This window comes from Castor canadensis, chromosome X (assembly GCF_047511655.1).
Source record: "Castor canadensis chromosome X, mCasCan1.hap1v2, whole genome shotgun sequence".
Classification (NCBI taxonomy): domain Eukaryota; kingdom Metazoa; phylum Chordata; class Mammalia; order Rodentia; family Castoridae; genus Castor; species Castor canadensis.
In genome coordinates, this window is record NC_133405.1 from 22,778,851 (window position 1) to 22,796,063 (window position 17,213).

The following is a 17,213-nucleotide window of genomic DNA, read 5'->3' on the forward strand; positions in this document are numbered from 1 at the left end:
AACGGGGAGGAATAGGGACAGTAAGACCTTCCCCTCAAGAGAAAATTATTTGTGTCACTTTAATCACATTTTTATTATAAACTCTTCTGCTTTCCATGAAGCACAAAGGGAGACCATGATTAATTATGGCCCAGAGAAGCCTTCTCCCCATCAAACTGGCTCCTCTGCCTTCTCAACAGAACAAATAAACATGCACCCCTAGGCACCTTTGATTACTCCCCATTGTTCACAACCTCTCAAGAGGAATCAAGTCCTAGCACTCTGTGGGCGTCATTCCTCATGCCTCTGCAGCTGTGGAAGAGGTTATGTTAACCTTGGTGGGCAGGGTCCATGTCTTTTCTGTTTCCTCTCCAGTATCCAGTGCAGTCTTTTTCACACAAGAGATGCTTATCGAACAACATGCCTTCTTTGATCAGGCAGAAGGAACAATGCAATTCAATAAACTTTCCTGTTTACTGTGGTCGTCAGAAAGCTCATAGCTACATTTTAGGCCCAGCAATGAACGTAGTCTAGAATTTGAAGTCTTTGATATCATTATTCCCATCATGCCACCTTCCCCATCATATCAGTCTTGTTCTTTAGGCTAACTGTAATGACACTGGAAAAGTGTTGTTCTTGTACGTCATTTCTAAGCCTTTTGAGAGAATGTAGTTGTATAATTAGTAAGAGAGCGAGTTAGCAAGGAAAGGGAGTGATTCTATTTCTGATTTCTCATTTACAGTTTAGTAAGTTTTCTGAATGGTTTTCACTTAGACATGTTAGTATATTCCAAGCATTCCAGTATTGCAGACGGGGGATATTAGTTTTAAATAGGCTTTCAAAGATACTCAGATTTGATCATCATACAATGTATATGTGACTCACACTATCATCTATAATTGTACCCAGCAATTCAGTACAAATTATGTGTCAGTCTAAAATAAAGTAAAACAAAGAAATAAGCTAAGTGCAGCTGAGACTACTCTGAATATAGCAATGGAAGAACAAAAATACTTGGAAATCCTTAAAAGGTATTTATTTACTTCACTATGAAAAGGAGGCTGACTGGAGGTGTAGCTCATTGGTAATGTACACAAGGCCCTGGGTTCGATCCCCAGTACCACAAGGCCTGGGTTCGATCCCCAGTACCGTGGGGAGAAAAATACAAAGCAAAGTGGTGTATGAGATGTACTTTTCTTGCTGCCTTACTGCAGGGGGCAACTGGTGAGCATAATTCCGTGCTTGCTTTGAGGATTAGGAACCCATTTGATACTTCAACTTCTGACTACCCATGCTGAAATGCTGTGGTCAGCATTGGGTTGTTTGTTCATGTGCTGTGAAAAGTATTTTTTTCCTTTTAGCTTGTATTTTTCCAGATATTTTTGGAGGGGTGAGGAGAAGTGGTAATACTTCAAATGATTGGTGATTCTGCAATGAATAAATGAATGCAATGAAGGAATTTATGGGAGAACTGTGGGGAATTTTTTTCACTTAAATATCTGGGTACATAGAACACATTTCGAAAAACACTCTTGAGAAGCTTGTAGAGCAAAATGTAAGCAACATGCAAGCAGAGCTCTCATCTGCTCACTTGACATTATAAGGACTAGCCCTGCTTCTGTAAATAGAAAATGAGTGTGGTTGCCGGGAGTAGTAGCATAGATTTAGAGAACCCCAATCTTTTTTTCAGCCATCTGGATTGGCCTTCTTTTACATGACTACTAACACTGTTACTGATGCCAGACATGTGAAATTAAGATGTCCAAATCTTCACTGAGTTACCAGGAGCATAAGAAAATGCTCAGTAAATAGCTACAAAAAATATTGTTAGACAGATAGGACAGTATTCCCTTGAAGCAGAGGGTCACAGGAGTGACAGGCCAGCTTCACATGGGCACTTGTGAGCAATGTAAATTCTCAGGCCCCACCCCACACACCCACTGAAACAGACACTCGGGAAGCAGGCCTGGCCTTCTGTGTTTTAAGAAACCCTCCTGGTGATTCTGAGGAACGTTAGAGCTTGAAAACCACTGGTTTAGAGAAAACCGTAACAGTACCAGGAGGGTGTGTGTGAAAAATAATGTTTCAAAGTTCAGAATCTGGGTATTCTGTGCTGCTCGCCCCTTTCTTGGGTTATTGTTTCTATTCGGATTTGGTGGGAGAAAATGCTATCTGCTCTGGAGGACTTATTTATCCTTGGGAAACCTATTATATTCCCCCTTCAAGGAGCATCACGATGCTTATTAGCTGAGGGAATGCTCTGAGAGGTACTGCACGAAAGACAGCAGATGAGGATTATCTCATCAACCCAACATTTCTCAAAATTCTTTGACTAGAGAATCTTATTTTTATGGATCATATTGAAATTTTTCCTGGAATATTACATTATAGGAGGTTGGTCAAGAATTATGTTGGCATCTAAATATGTGAAACCTGTGAAGAAATAAAATTATGTTAATTATTTATCTACTATAAACCTTAAAATTACTGATGTTTTTTGTCCTTTCAAAGTTCTATTGGAGATGTTGCTAGCTGTTCTAATGGACCTACAAAATTTCATACGCAGCACATGTGGGGACAAGGGGGTGTATATGTGTTCATGTGTGTGTGTACTACTTAAATATTTTTTATATTTATATGAGTCAGTCTTGGCCTATTGAGATGCAAAAGGAAAATGAAAATGAGCTAAACCATTTATAAACAGTTTTATAATAAGCTTCAATTTTATTATTTTAACAATTTGTATAAATAATATTTAAAACCCTTTTGCTATAATTAATCATTAGTTAGTATCTTCAGCACCATTACATCTTTCTTTCCAGTCCATTGTTCGCTTTCCTTCTTACCAGGAACAAACACCTTGCCTGACCTTTTTTTTTATCATTTTAATATATGCTAGAAATAAAATATAACACTAATTATGGTAAAGTCAGAGCTAAAATAATATCAACTGAGGAGTGTGATGCTCTGTGATTTTTCATTTACAAAAACTTTTGAGGGTTTTATTATTATTCTAAAGTGAATTTTTGTTGTGCTAAATTTGTTTGGTGTTTTGTTTGTTGCTTTTTATGAGGTGGCTGGAGATGGAACCAAGGGCCTCCTGCATACTAGACAACTGAGCTACACCACCAGCCCTTGTTAAGCTAAATCTTAAAGAAGCTTGTGATGGTAAAAGAGTGTCTCTTGATTAGACAAACTAGTCCTTTAAGTAGGCATTGGTTTGTTGCCAGCTGAAAAGAAAAGGGTGCAAAATGATTTACAAGGATGAGATTAAAGCCTGGATCTGCTTCTTTATCTTCTGCCCTTTCACCTATGATACCACTAAATCGTGGGAAAAGCAACTTCTGAACAGTAATAATCAGTTCTAATAAGAGATGTATCCTCAGTTTACTTACATTATATATAAATTCCCTTGCCGGGCATATGACAATTTGCATTACTTACATAATCAACACCTATGCAATACCTCCTGTGGAGAGGTAAATGCTACAAAATAGGTGTAATTTGTCAGTATAGTTAATCACCAGTAAGTATTTTAGTTTATTGTAAAGAACTAATAAAGAAAAATAAATACAATACTTTCTTCCTTTGGTACTATTTTAGTTTCAAAGTGTGGTAAATTTTACGCTGTTCCTATATTCTTCCAAAGAACCTATAAAGTATGTGGAGACAGGAATTATTCCTAGAAAAGTTAATTAACATAATTAGAAAATAATTTACTGATGATCCAAAAGTAATTAGAATCCAGGGCTCTACTTTAGCATTCTTTCCAATAAAATGTGCTTTCACATTAAAATTTATTCCTTCTTTGTCTAGGAACAAATGCATTAGAAGCTAGATGAATAGTCTGTGTTATCGTGAGAGATCAACTTAAAGAAGAAAAGCTTTATTTTGGTCGTGGTGTCAGAGCTGTCAGTCCATGGTCACTTGGCCACATCACAGTGAGGCCTGTGGTCGAAGAAAGCTGGTAACATCATGGCAACCAGGAAGCGAGAGAGTAAGAGAGAGGTAAAGAGAGAGAGGTAGAGAGAGAGAGAGAGAGAGAGAGAGACCTTCAAGGGCACACCACTTCCAACTACCACCTCTAACTAGGCCCCACCTCATAAAGTTTCCATTGCCTCCCAGTAGTGACAACATCTGGATGGCAAGGCTCCAACATACGAGCCTTGGGGGAACTTTCCAGAGCCAAAACATCACAGTCTGTGACTTGGTTCCAAACAATTGATTCATATAACTGGATTTGTTGTTGTCATTATTTTCCCAGTCATGTCATCTTTAAAAGCACAAGTTCACTTTTGGATTCGCCATGCTCAGTTGTTCAGTCACTTATGATAAGGACCAGATTTCAGAGTGTCATCAGCAAATGTCTATAACGCTGCATAAAAACCTAAATGATAAATTATAGAAATGAATTGATACGTTTCTGTGATTGACATATTTATACGATGCAGCCCCCTCCTCCTTTGTGTTTAAAAATCTCCAAGAGCACCTATTCTATGGTCATTTAAATAAAATCCCCACGGAAACAGAGCTTTGGGTGGGGTTATATATTGTGAGGTGGTGTGTGTACTTTCTGTGAGTTCTCATTTGCCAGTGTTTTTAGAGGAATGAAATGCTTCAGAACACTTTGTTCCATTTTGTGACAAGGTTGATCTTTTGTCATTATTTTGGAGGCTTCCTCCGCTTTGCAATGGTGTTGAACCCACAGCACTCAAACACTGGTGATTTGAGTAAGCCTGCTTCCAAAAGGCACCACTGTGTTTTGAAAAGATTGTTCTCTGAATGTGCTTAATAATGGTCACACAAAGTGCACAGATCAGCTCATTGCTCCACGCCCACTGTCTTCCCCACTGTTTCTCTATCTACATAGGATTTTGCTGGTTCCTTTCATCAGGTCATCGTGGCTTGTGCTGAGGCTCCCATGACCCAAATCCTAATCATTTGAAACTGATTCTCCCAAACTAACTGGCAAAATGCTACTCTGTAAACATTTACTAAAAAGCTGTATTAAGAGAGGATATGTTGGGCTGCAGGAGTGACTCAAGTGATACAGCTTCTGCTTTGCAAACGTGAAGCCCTGGGTTCAAACCCCAGTGCCACAAAAAAAAAAAAAAGAGAGAGAGAGGGAGGACATGTTTATATAATATATACATATATTTCTGGACAGTCAGTTAATTGTAGTCTTTATTAAAGGGAAATTAGTGGCCCAGACAGTAGACAGATTTGAACCTCAGTTTAGCTCTACCACAATATTACAAGGCAATACAGTGTCTTGGTCTTCAGAGTGTGAGCTCTGGCTCCAGAGGCCCTAGGTTGAAATCCAAGTTCTGCTGCCTTTTAGTTCTGTCAAGCGTAGGTATGTTTCTTTACTTCTCTGTACCTCAGTTTCCTCAGTTGTGAAGAATAAATGAGATAATGCACATCTAGTATTTGGGCCAGTATATGGCAAATGGGAAATACACAATGAGGTTAGCCATTAATATTTAGGTAGAAATGATGGGAAAACTATGAACCAGTCCTATGTGGTGGCACATGCCAGGAACCCCAGCAACTCTGGAGGCTGAAGCAGCAGGAATTTGAGACCAGTCTTCTGAGCTACATAGTGAGACTGTGATTCAAAAAAAAAAAAGATAGTATCGCAGTATTCTATAAACCTTCAACTAATTTTTGTCATGGTGACTACTTTCATAATATTAATAGAAAAATAATTTCACGGGTGCCTCAATCTTGTCTCTAAATTTGTGTTAGCAATTGTCACATGGCTAAGACTGTACATACAAGTTTTCTGTAGCACACTCATAAATAGTCTGTATTGGAGTACCAAGAATCATTTAACCTATATGCTACAGTCTAGTTTCTAAAGTCGGTGTAAAGCATGAAACAATGTAAAATCAAATAAATGCACCAGCTGTCTTTAGTAGAAAAATCCATGTGAAATTGGCACACTGATGTTTTATACCACCAAGCTTATTTTGCTTATCAACTTTATCGGTCATTTTCTAGAATGGAATTTGATTTACCTTATGTAAGAGATGTAAACAGACTCATTTTATCTCTTCAGAAAGATGTGCTCTAATTTTATCCTGATTTCCAGGAAGACACAATAGAGCTAGAGTAGATTGGTTTTATTTTATTTTGCTTTTCCTCAACGAAACAAGGATTCCACTCATTAAGATGCAAAAAACTTGGTAGCACTGGGGTTTGAACCCAGGGCCACACACTTGCTAGGCAGGCGCTCTACCACTTGAGCCACTCTGCCGGCTTTCAAATAAGTCTTGTGTCAGCTATTTAAAGTGATTTGGCAAATACAGTTGATAGATTTTAAAGCTAATTAATTACTTTTCTCTGATCTTTGCTTGATTTTTTTTCCTTGAGATTGGGATTCCGGAATCCTTTGGCAGGGGTCATATTTCAGCTTTTTTTTCTGTTAGGAGCATGATACATTTATGGTTGAGAGGTTGATTTATTTTAAAGCAGAAAACCTCCCGCAATCACTTTATTTTACTTAAACTCACCCCGACCTAGTTACTTTGTTTGTAGATGGCCTTGCTTAGTTCTTGGAGTAAGGAATAGTTTTCTTATCATCAAATATTAACTGCTCTCAGGAAGAAGAGGGTGACTTTAAGCAGGTTGCTCTGTTTACTGAATTAGCTTGGGAAATGATCATTGTAAAACGCATATTTTTTTTAAGTAATTGCGGCAGTTTCATTTAGAACTTTTGTCTTTTCAGTTCATACCTCTGAGACACATTTTGGGTGAAACTTAGTACACTTGGTGTTTGGCTCAGGCAGAACAGATCTTTATATTTCAAAAAAGAAAGGCAGGCATGGTGGCTCAACTCCTGTAATCCCAGCTGCTCAGGAGGTAGAGATCAGGAGGATCATGGTTTGAGGCCAACCATGGCAAATAGTTAGCATGATCCCAACTCAACCAATAAGCCAGACCTGGTGGTCCATCCCCGTGGTCCCAGCTATGTGGGAGGTGATTAAGTAGGAAGATTGCCTGTCCAGGCCAGCCTCAGCCAAAAACATGAGACTCTACATAAAAAATGACTAGAGCAAAAAGGGCTGGGGATACGGCTCAAGTGTGAGCACTTGTCTCGCAAACACAAGGCCCTGAATTCCAACTCCAGTACTGCCCAAAGCAATTCATACCAGTACATGGCTTGCTTTCATGTCTAGAGAACAAAAACAGATAGTAAGCTGGCTTTTCAGCTGCATTTTAGAACCACTTGGCTAAAAAATGCCCAAGTATTTAAATACGCAGTACATGTAAAAGTTTGGTGTTTCCTTTGAGATTTGTGTGACACTCTAAGCCGCCTACAGTTTTAATAATAAGTGAGCATTAAGGGTTCATAAGGCTTTTAGGCAATGCATATACATTATTATGGACACAACGTAGGCTTAGTGAATACCTCAGAGTATTTTCACAGTAGCATGTCATCAAGTCAAACTTTTACTTGCCAATTGTCTTTTCGGTATTAGTTTGGGAGAGGGTAGAGGTGTGCAGAAAATGCTTGCTTTAAAGTGAATACATGTAGCTGTCTTTGGAGTTTGAACATGATCTCAAACTCACAAATTTAGTAAGACCCTGTAAACAACCATTATAATATCACATTTTAAATCTCTTTAAAAGGAAGCTCAGTTTTAGCACAAGAGTGACTGATTTTCATCTTTGTGTCCTTATTTCAAAATGCAGATACAATTAGCAATTGTATCTGCCTATTATATACCTTTGAGATGGAGGGATAGATGACTGGCTGTAGAGGCATAATTTTTTAATTTATTCTTAGCAGCACACCAAGCCCTGCAAAGATAAATTGTTGAAATCTGAACAATAATCGGCACCTTTCTCACCTTATATGCACTCTTCTTACATGTTTGTGAGATATTTGTTTAAAGTAAATTTTTGTTTGAAACTTTCTTCTTACTTAGAAATAGGAAATTTAATTTTGCCAAGTGGAAACCCCAAAGTTCACACTTAGTGCATAACTAAAACTCTTAGGAATCGAGGGGATTGCCAAAGACCTTCCTACTTCCTAAGTTTTAGTACAGTTAAAACTCACTTGAGACTCTTAAGTCAAGGAACACCTAAAGTTACTGGCTTGGTTTCAAGGGGAAAAAAATCACAGTGTAGGAAAGCCAGTTAGACAGAGGTGACTGGAAGTTCTTATTTCAGCAGTTGCCTGGGTGAAGCCTTGAAACAGCAGTCTTGGGGCAAGATGAAGTTTACTGCTTCGTGGGAGAAGGAGGTTGGGGAGATGATTGTGGGATGTTATTGTGTAGCAATCATAGGGAAAATATCCAGGTTGTTAGCTTTTGAGGGATCAAGTGTAGGCAAAAGTATCATTTCAATAGTAGATCCAGTGTTTTGGAATTCACTCAAGTTTGGAAGGAATTCAAACTGAAACTGTGAAGAAAAGCTTACTTGGACTGTACAAGGTCGTGAGCATTTGTTTGAGCTTCAGTTTCTTACCTGTATCGTGAGGAAGATGAATTAGATCAGTCTTCTCATGAGGGCACTCGAGAGGGATGTTTGTGGCATTTGATGTCAGAGGGGGTTCTTTATTAAACAACCTTGGCCTTGGTAGATACAGAGTTAACACTGCAGAACATGGAAGAACCTTTCCTATGCTCTCTGCCATTTCTTCCGACCATTTGACCAGTACACCTAGTTTTTGAGAATCCCACCTGGGAACTAGTGGTCTCTGGTGCACTCTGGCAAATGCTGGATCAGAAGATTTCCAAGAGCTTTTCCAGTTGTAGCATGTCATGCTTCCACCCTACGTCTGGAGGTGTGTGAACTTCCCTAGCATAGCACGCTTTCATTTCTTCTGACCTTACTCCTTCTGAATCTTTGATAATTACAATGAAAGAGTCTGTATTCTGGAGGAACAAAAATAAATTCAGGACTAGTAATCGATTCCTATGTTTGTGGCTACCACTTCGGTGACACATGTGTGTATGTTATAGATTGTATGCACAGTAATGTGGAGCTATTCTGGATTGCCTTTTTTCCAAAATGTATGATGTGATTTGTTGGAATTAGCCATGCCCCTCAGTGTCTCCCTTTCTTTTAATGTGAGTAATCAAGGATTGACTGAAAGAGATTTCCATGTAAATAATGACTATTCAGATCCTACATGGATCTTACGCCTGGAGAATCATGATACAAAGCAGTCATTTCCTAGGCCTTAGTGGATGACTTTTGCTTCAATTTGAGTATTCTATGGGCAGGGCTAAACAAAAATAAAAAGTTAACATGTACTCTTAACCTCTCCCTCCAAAGACAAACCTTTTAAAAAACATAAAATCTTCATCTTCAAGTAACAACTTCGTATGCTTAAAAAAACTGTTGTACAAATTTGGAGTCAGGCTCGGCTGTACCTTAAGCCTAGCATGCTTAAGGCTCTGGGTCTCATCCCTAACACCAAAAAAAAAAAAGGATCTCAGTCATACTTCGTGTTCCTCCTTGTCCTAACCTAGAGGGGGAGCTCCAGCAGGCACCAAAGACATTTAAACAGGCAGTGAACTAAATAAGTTTTGCCTCTGTGGGTGGGAAGGTGGAATGGTCCACAGGATTAGCGATTGGTGTGAAGCTTTTGGTGGGAGGAGCTATGGAGTAAAAAAAATTGCTTTCCCCAACAGTCAACTTCCTTCAGTTCCTTGCAGCTGGTCAGGTAAGCTGGGGTTCAGGTGCCTTCTGCTTCACTCTGGGCAGCTGACCTACTATTCCTGGGCTGATCCATGGAAGGGGCTGTTCAGGACCTTATGGAGTGAAGGGGGTAAAATGAGTTTTGGAGGATTTGACTTTATTTAGCTCAAGTCACCAGGGGAGAACAGATAGAGAGAAAGAGAGCATTGCCAGATAAAATACTGTATAGAGTTGTATTTTAAAATTATTTATTGTTTATCTGAAATTCAAATTCAATTGGGAGTTCTGTGTTTTTATTCGATAAATCTGACATCCCGGGAAGAAAGTGTACAAGCAGCTGGTGTCCTTTTTGTCCTGGCTTCCTAGTTGCTGTGGTGGATGCTGAATAGGGTGTCCAGACAAAGGAGGTGAGGGAACCAGAGAGCAGGAGACTTGACTTATGGGCCAGAGAGAGACACCCTTTTAATGTTGTTTAATACCAAAGTCTAGGTAGTAAGTAGCTTTTTTATTGTATGGCTTTGTGTGTGCTTTGTTTCTTGAAGTAATGAATTGCATGCCATTCCTTTTTCTTCCCTTTTCCCTGGATTTCATGGCATTTTATGTCTCCCATCAGCTGCTTTAAAGACAGATTCTATGAATACTTACCATCAGGACTGCCTTCTGACATTTGGTAACTTGGTACCAATGTGTTTCATTATCTCTGGCTTTTAGTTTGATTCTGGCTTACTACTTTGTAAACAGAGATGATGCATTCTAGATGAGCTTATTATTGACCAAATACTCTATTAATATTTTTCTAAAGTGATTGAAGGTATTTGATTAGAACAGGGGTAAAAAGTCTGTTTGTGGGGTGAACAGGGGCGGGAATTAGATTTACAATATTGGTCAAGCCAGGCTTGCTTTCCCGGTGAACAGCAACTAGGATTTTTAGTGTTATTTGCTCTTCAAAAAAAAAAAAGTCAAAGAAAAATTTCAAGCTCATGATTATTGGAAAATAAATGTTTAATGTGAAGGAAGCTGAATGGGGGCAGAATGGTTTTTCTCGTAAGGCAGTATGTGTAGAGATCCACAAGAAGGCTCCACCTGCTGTAATTTTCCTAAAGTCATGTATTTCACCTTTGTCTAAGTAGCTTTAGGGAATGTGACCTACAGCTCCTTCTGAGAAATTCTAGGTAGGGGTGGAGCAGTTAGAGAAGCAGTTTGTTGTAAACCACCCTGGAAATGCAAAGCTCCCCTTGGGCACGCCCAGGTGTTGATTAGATAGGGATCTGCTGCTGGTTTTTTATTCAGCAAGAGGGGCCCCATATTCTGTGGGCTCTTCAGACTGGAGATCCCCAGAATTGGACTAGGGTTTCTGTCTGTGTGCCTCGTGGATTTATGTCACTTACGGTTCAGTTATACTAAATTATCGGGATGTTGCAGTCACAGTGGTCACATATTCCTCAAGGTTTACGGTTACAGCAAAAAAATTATAGATTAACTATTTTCCAGACCCAAATAGAATAACGGTCCATTTGGAAAAGAAAAACATGGATAGCCTTGGTCACGTGTTGACTGTTGTTCTCTTTCTTGGGTAGAGAAGAAAGATCTTGAGAAAAGAAATAGCAAGAGAAAGAATTAGACTTTTTAACCGTTAGGCCTTGTAAAATGGTTCTCACAAAGTTTAAGGAACTTGTGTGGTGTGGCTACTATTCACCAGGTACAGACACATCCCTGAAGATTCAGAGATGAGGAAGACAGAGTTCTACCTTGAGATAGATGCAAAGTCTAATAGGGGAGATAGGCATTCGAACAATTTATTGATGTATGCAGTGATAAGTGTTATGGCAATACTGAGTGTACAGTTGGAGGCACAAAGAAAAGAGAGATAAGGATTTGTGGGGGTGGGGAGATGGCTTCAGGAAAATCTTTACAGAGGAGGAGTCATTTGAACTGAGAGTCCATATTGGGTAGTGAGAGCCTGGAGACTTGGCTTTTGTGCTCACTGAGCTGCTTGGGAATTAGGACAAGTCACTTCACCCCTTTGGCCTTTGCTTTCTTTCTCTGCCAGCCAGAGGTGCACAAGATGTTCCTTCAAATCTGGTTCAGCCCCAAAATGTTTCAGTTCTGGGAATGGAATTATCTTAGTGGGATATTTTAGAACAACAGAGTGATTGTTGAGCCTAATCCTCCCTTCTGCCTTTGGAGGTCACAATTGAAAAACTGTCTTGAGACAGATAGGCAAGAAAATTCTTCTATCCTCCTCCCACCTTCTTGACTATTTAAGCTTGATAGCTGGTTTGCACTGAAACCATCATTGCTGTGTATGCATTTAAGGGTAGTGTCAAGAAAACAGGAGTCCAACAAGCGCAAGGAAGGGAGAATGCAGTATTGATGGCCCACTCCATTCAGGACCATGGCCCTTTATGTTTAGCCTCATTAATTTTACCATCAATGTGTTCAGGAAGTGTTTTGTTAAAACTTTTCCCCAAATTTTTATCCACATCTCAAATTTAAAATAAAGATGGTATGGAAAATGTTAAGGATATTCTTGCAAGATATCAGTATTTGTTGACAGTACAGTATTTGGAAGAGAAAATGTTGCAGGTTATATTCGTTATTGTAGAAACAATTCTAAAAGAAAAGTGGGTGATTTGCTGTTAGTAGGCTGATGTCTGGCTAACACTCCATTTATGTTGATTTTGACTCGCTTTTAGCCCTTTCTTTTTGGATTTCTCATAGGATTCAGTGGGTCACTGGTGGTTACAGGAATCAGACAATATAGTGCTTATGATTTGCAATTCTAAATTTACTGTCATTTCCACTGGTTTCTCAGTGTTTATGAATATAAGGATGATACAGTGGAATTTCCATTTAGCACATCAGTATTAAAATGGAATAAGAATATTTTCCTTCATAGAATAACTTATCCGTGTGGTGTGTTTAACATTTAATGTTTAACTCTTGGTGGTCTGGCAAATCAGTGAGATTATGTCTTTGAAAAAGCAATCCAGTTATAATTCTATTTCAGAGTTGGTATTTGGGGGATTTTTTTCCCCCCTGCAACTCCAAATGTATTTGAGAATGCAAGTCATTCTGCAAACAGCTGTTTTTGTTAAGATACTGTGACTGACAAAGGTAGTTTTCTGCTTCCTAGGGCCCTTTTCTTATTCTGATGGATGGTAGAGCTTTCTGGTGAAAGTAGAAAGTGCTTTTCACAGGGTTTTTCCACGACCAAGTGCATGGGAAGTCTTGTTATCTGACAGACTCTGACTCTTCATAACGCTCAAGATTTAGGTAAGATTTGAATCACTACAATGCTACTTTTCTCTCTCAAAGGCTTTGTATTCATTTGTGAAAAGCCTGAAGGTAGGAAAAAGGCAATAGATTGAATTTGGGAGGTTTTATAAATGCTCTGCAGCTTTCTCCTTTGTTACCAACTTTTTGATGCAGATGTGGTTCAGAAATGTCATTGGCCATTCCCTCCCCTGCTGCTCTTTGGCTGCATTTTGAAAGATGTAGGTGGAGAAAGGGAACTGGAAGATTCCTAGGTGTGGGAGCACTTATTTCAGCAGAGAACTCCTTTCCTGTTGAATCACTTTGCTGTTTTCTTAACTCTTAACTCACGAACACAGTGAAAGACCACATGAGAATGGCATGTTTTTAAGGCCAAAAGGAAATGGAAAAGGAGGGAAATTGAGGAAGGCATGAATGGGTTTGCGCTCTAAACACTTTAATGTTTAATTTGTGTGTTTATTTGAGGGATGGGAGAGACTTAGCTACTACTTTTAAGCTACAGCGTACTCTTCCAAAGGATAGCAACTGTCAGAGATCTAAAACATTTATGACCTTTGCACTAGTGCATGGCAACTCTGACCTGGGAGTCTAGATTGCAAGAAGGAGGGCTTGGAACATCATTGACTTGGTTAGCGAAACCTTTTCAGACCCAAGATAGTTCCTGGGCTATTAGAGATCCAGTGTGATAAGGTATCTTGTGGTCCATTCAGAGTGCTTAGCTGGTATAGGGAGATCATTAGAACTCTCCTTTATAGTCCATAGTTACTGGTTTTCCAAAGGACAAGAATAATAGTTGATTTCATACTCTGTTGGAACAATCCCTCCCCCATCCACACTCCATTCCATCCACATCAGCTTTACCATTGCCTTTATCCCCTCCAAGGATGAAAAGCAAGTGTTACCAAATGCCAAAAACAACATCTGCCCTTCCCCCAAATGTCAATTAAAGTATTTTGGCCTATAACTAAATTTGGGCCTCTTGAAGAATGACTGCTATCTAGAGGTTTATTATCACCAAGTGTTTTTCATAAAAATATATTATCCCGAATTTTGAAGTCAGTTTGAAAAAAACAGGAGGGGTTTGGTTTCCCTTTGTAACATTGTGTTCCACAGATAACATAGATATTAAATTACTTGGTCTCCTCATCTATTGTTTTGATAGAAAATGCAGAGTTTTTATTTTATAAGCTTTCTTTAACATAAGCAGCAATCTGTGGTAAGGTTGTATTGCTTTGCATTTGCATTGTTATAGAATTAAATTATGGATTATGTCATTCAACAAAGAATGCTGTATAAATCAAGTAAAATCTCATAACTGAGATGTATAAGTTTCTTTAAAACTCATTCTGCTTCATATTCCATGCTTTAGTTTTATAGTCCAACTTGATGTAATTTTTAAAGTATAATTTTCTTTTTTTGCTATTTCTGTGTACCGTTTTTGCTTTGAAAAATGTCATTCATTTCCCAAGAAAAAGCTTAAGAGACGTTTACTATACGTAGTGGACAATGATCTAAAGGCACAAAGGCATGTTGAATTTTTTTTAAATCTCTGGATTGAAAGAAAATGTACCAAATACACTGTGCTCGCCCTCTCCTTCCTTTTCTCTCTGCCCCTAATTACAATGAATATAATGATGTTAAAATTCAAGAAATTAACAACAAACAGTGAAATTCCAATTATTCTTTTTTGGTTGTTTTTTTAAAACTAATCTATTGTTTGGAATTCCTAAACATGAAAGACAGCCTTTATAGAGTCTTGTGGTGGTGGTGGTTGTTGTTGTGGAGTTACAAATTGTTTCCTCTAGTCCTGGGTGCTAATTGTCCCTAGCAGGCTAGATGGGCTTCGCAATTCTCAGGCCATCCCGCTCAGCAGCTGCTGAATTTCTCTTCCTAGTGCTGCTGTGTAACTGCCCCAGAGCGTAGGGATTGATGCAATGGCCCAGAATGTGAGTTACGTGGCAAGATGAAAGATAGGCAAAGGAGAAGGAAGGTCAGGAGTAAGGTATTTAGACCTGGTTAGGGGGCAGGATCTCCAAATGCAGCTGCAGCTGGTGATGAAAAGGACTGAAATTCAGAAGAGAGGTCAGAGGTAGATAGGGATTTGAGATCTGGACAGTTGCAGGGCTGCCTGAAACTTTGGAACAACTCCATTTCTCCAGGGAAAAAGAGATGAGAAAAGACAGCAGAATATTTAGGCCTGAGCCTTTACTTTTAGGGTGTGAGAGGAGAAGGAGGAAGGAGGAGGTTTTCCAAAGTAGAAGCATACACTAGCATGCCTGCTGGTGAAAGTCACCAAGGTCCATGCCTCCTCCAGGCTGTGGATTTTGACCAGATAGCCCCAGTTTTGTGGAGGGTGGAGGATCTACGCACTAAAATCCCTGAGACTGTCTTTGCTTTCATACAAGATCTGGTAGATGGAAAGTGGTGGTTATGGCTTCCCTTAGGGGAAAAGACCCCCATTATTGGGGTTTTTAGCATGTATCATGATTTCCTTACAGTCCTTATGTGCATGGAAGCTAGCCATTCCTAGGCTATTTGTATAAATTGAGGAGGATTAGGTTACTATCATTTTCAACTCTCACTACCTATAAATTCTTTTTCCATGTCTTGCAGAAGAACGTAAAGTTACATTTGAAATGAAGATGTTATTAGATCTTGTAAATCACTTAAGTTTGACTAAAAATAAAATGGGAGAAACAAAAGGACAAACTTGACCAGAAAACAGTAGTGTATTTTAAATTTCTCACACTAACTTTTGAGTTATAGTCAGCTTTTTGTCAGGGGAGGTAAAACTATAGAGACTTCTGGTCCCCATGATCTAATATGGCTACATGTACAGACAGGAAGCTGGATAGGAAGCTGGAATAACATTTGATGTTCTATAGCACAGTAGGGTGACTATAATTGAAAACAATTCATTGTATATTTCAAAATAGCTAGGTAGCGTGGTTGAAACATTCCCAGCACAAAGAAATGATAAATGTTAAAGGTGATAGACCAATTATCCTGAGCTGATCATTACACATTGTGTACATGTACTGAAGTACCACACTGTACGCCATGAATGTGTACAGTTATCATGTCATTAAGAATAACCATTTTAAAATATTCAAATTTATGAGGATACTCCTTCAAAAAAATAAAAAAGAACAGTCACAGTGCATTTGGGTTTGCATTATTCATAGCTCTATAAAAGTTTTGAGGGACATACCTTGATGCTCAGTGAAATTATAAGGATGCTTTCATAGAAGGATAACTAAATATGGAGTGGTGATTGCAGAAACCATTGGACATTATAAATAAGCAAAATGCATAGTGAGTGTTGAATGAAAACACTCGGTGAACTAACTCATTTTTCTCCTGGGAATTCAGGTAGCTTAGCAACTTGCAAGCACTCTTGGGTCCAAAAGAAAAAAGGTTGTCTTTTTTCTCCCTTCATCTTCCTCCCCCAAGAACCTCACATACAGTAAAGAATCTTAGCATTGGTGGGAAAATGAATTACTTGCAGTTGTGCTTATCTTAAAAGGATTATGGTGGTCTTAACGATCCAAATGAAGTAAACATGAGCTGCTGTGTGTAGTGCTCATGAGTTAATTCAATAATAGGTCACATTATGACAGTATGAATAAACACTGTCAGTGTGGCAGTGACAGTCTTTGCTACCACATAGTACACGCTGTATTATCACAATCACACACACCAAAGACATGTTGTGTCATAGAACTAACATATTATCCTGTCTTGAAAGTGCTTAAGCAATCAATAAAACATTGAAATAGCTGAGAATCCAAAATATACTTTGCTCTGTTATCCAGTTATTCGAAGGTCATTGCTTCTAGAACCTAAACAACAACCTCCTGCCTGGTATAAGAATAGCAGAATGTCAGTGGATTTCAGGAATTTTATTATTTTATATGGGCTTGGGAAATGAAACTTTGGAGCCTAGATTGTCCCAAATGATGGAATCCAAAATTTATATTTATTTATGTGTGTAATTATTAAATATCTTCCCTGATTTTTCTTACTCGTACATGTGAATCCAAATCCCAAGTCTTAGTTAATTTAAACATGCATGATTTTACATCTTACGTTGGAAGATTTTGATTTAAATTTGTATTTTTATTTAAATTTTATGATATACTGTTCCTTATATTTTATGTTCTAAATATGAATTGCTGCACATCAAAGTAGAGCAGAGCAGAGTTGACTAAGAGAAGGAGTTCTGCAATCAGACTAACTGGGCCTCGTTCATTTTTTAGCTGTGCTTCCATCAGCAAGTCACTTTGTCACTCATAGTCTGAATT

The 17,213-nt window shown here is 38.6% G+C and overlaps 1 protein-coding gene across 9 annotated transcripts in view; it reads left to right on the forward strand.

The window, feature by feature from the left end:
* The window catches only part of Mbnl3 (muscleblind like splicing regulator 3), a 108,688-nt gene that overhangs the window by 55,361 nt on the left and 36,114 nt on the right, over positions 1 to 17,213 (forward strand). Inside the window, exon 1 of one of the 9 annotated variants that reach the window (XM_074063583.1) lies at positions 9,550 to 9,658. The exons of 7 other annotated variants lie outside the window; for them this stretch is intronic. The gene's annotated coding sequence lies outside the window, so the exon portion shown is untranslated. Of the gene's footprint in view, positions 1 to 9,549; positions 9,659 to 12,644; positions 12,910 to 17,213 lie in introns of those variants that run through there. One more of the 9 variants, XM_074063584.1, reaches the window with a different exon arrangement.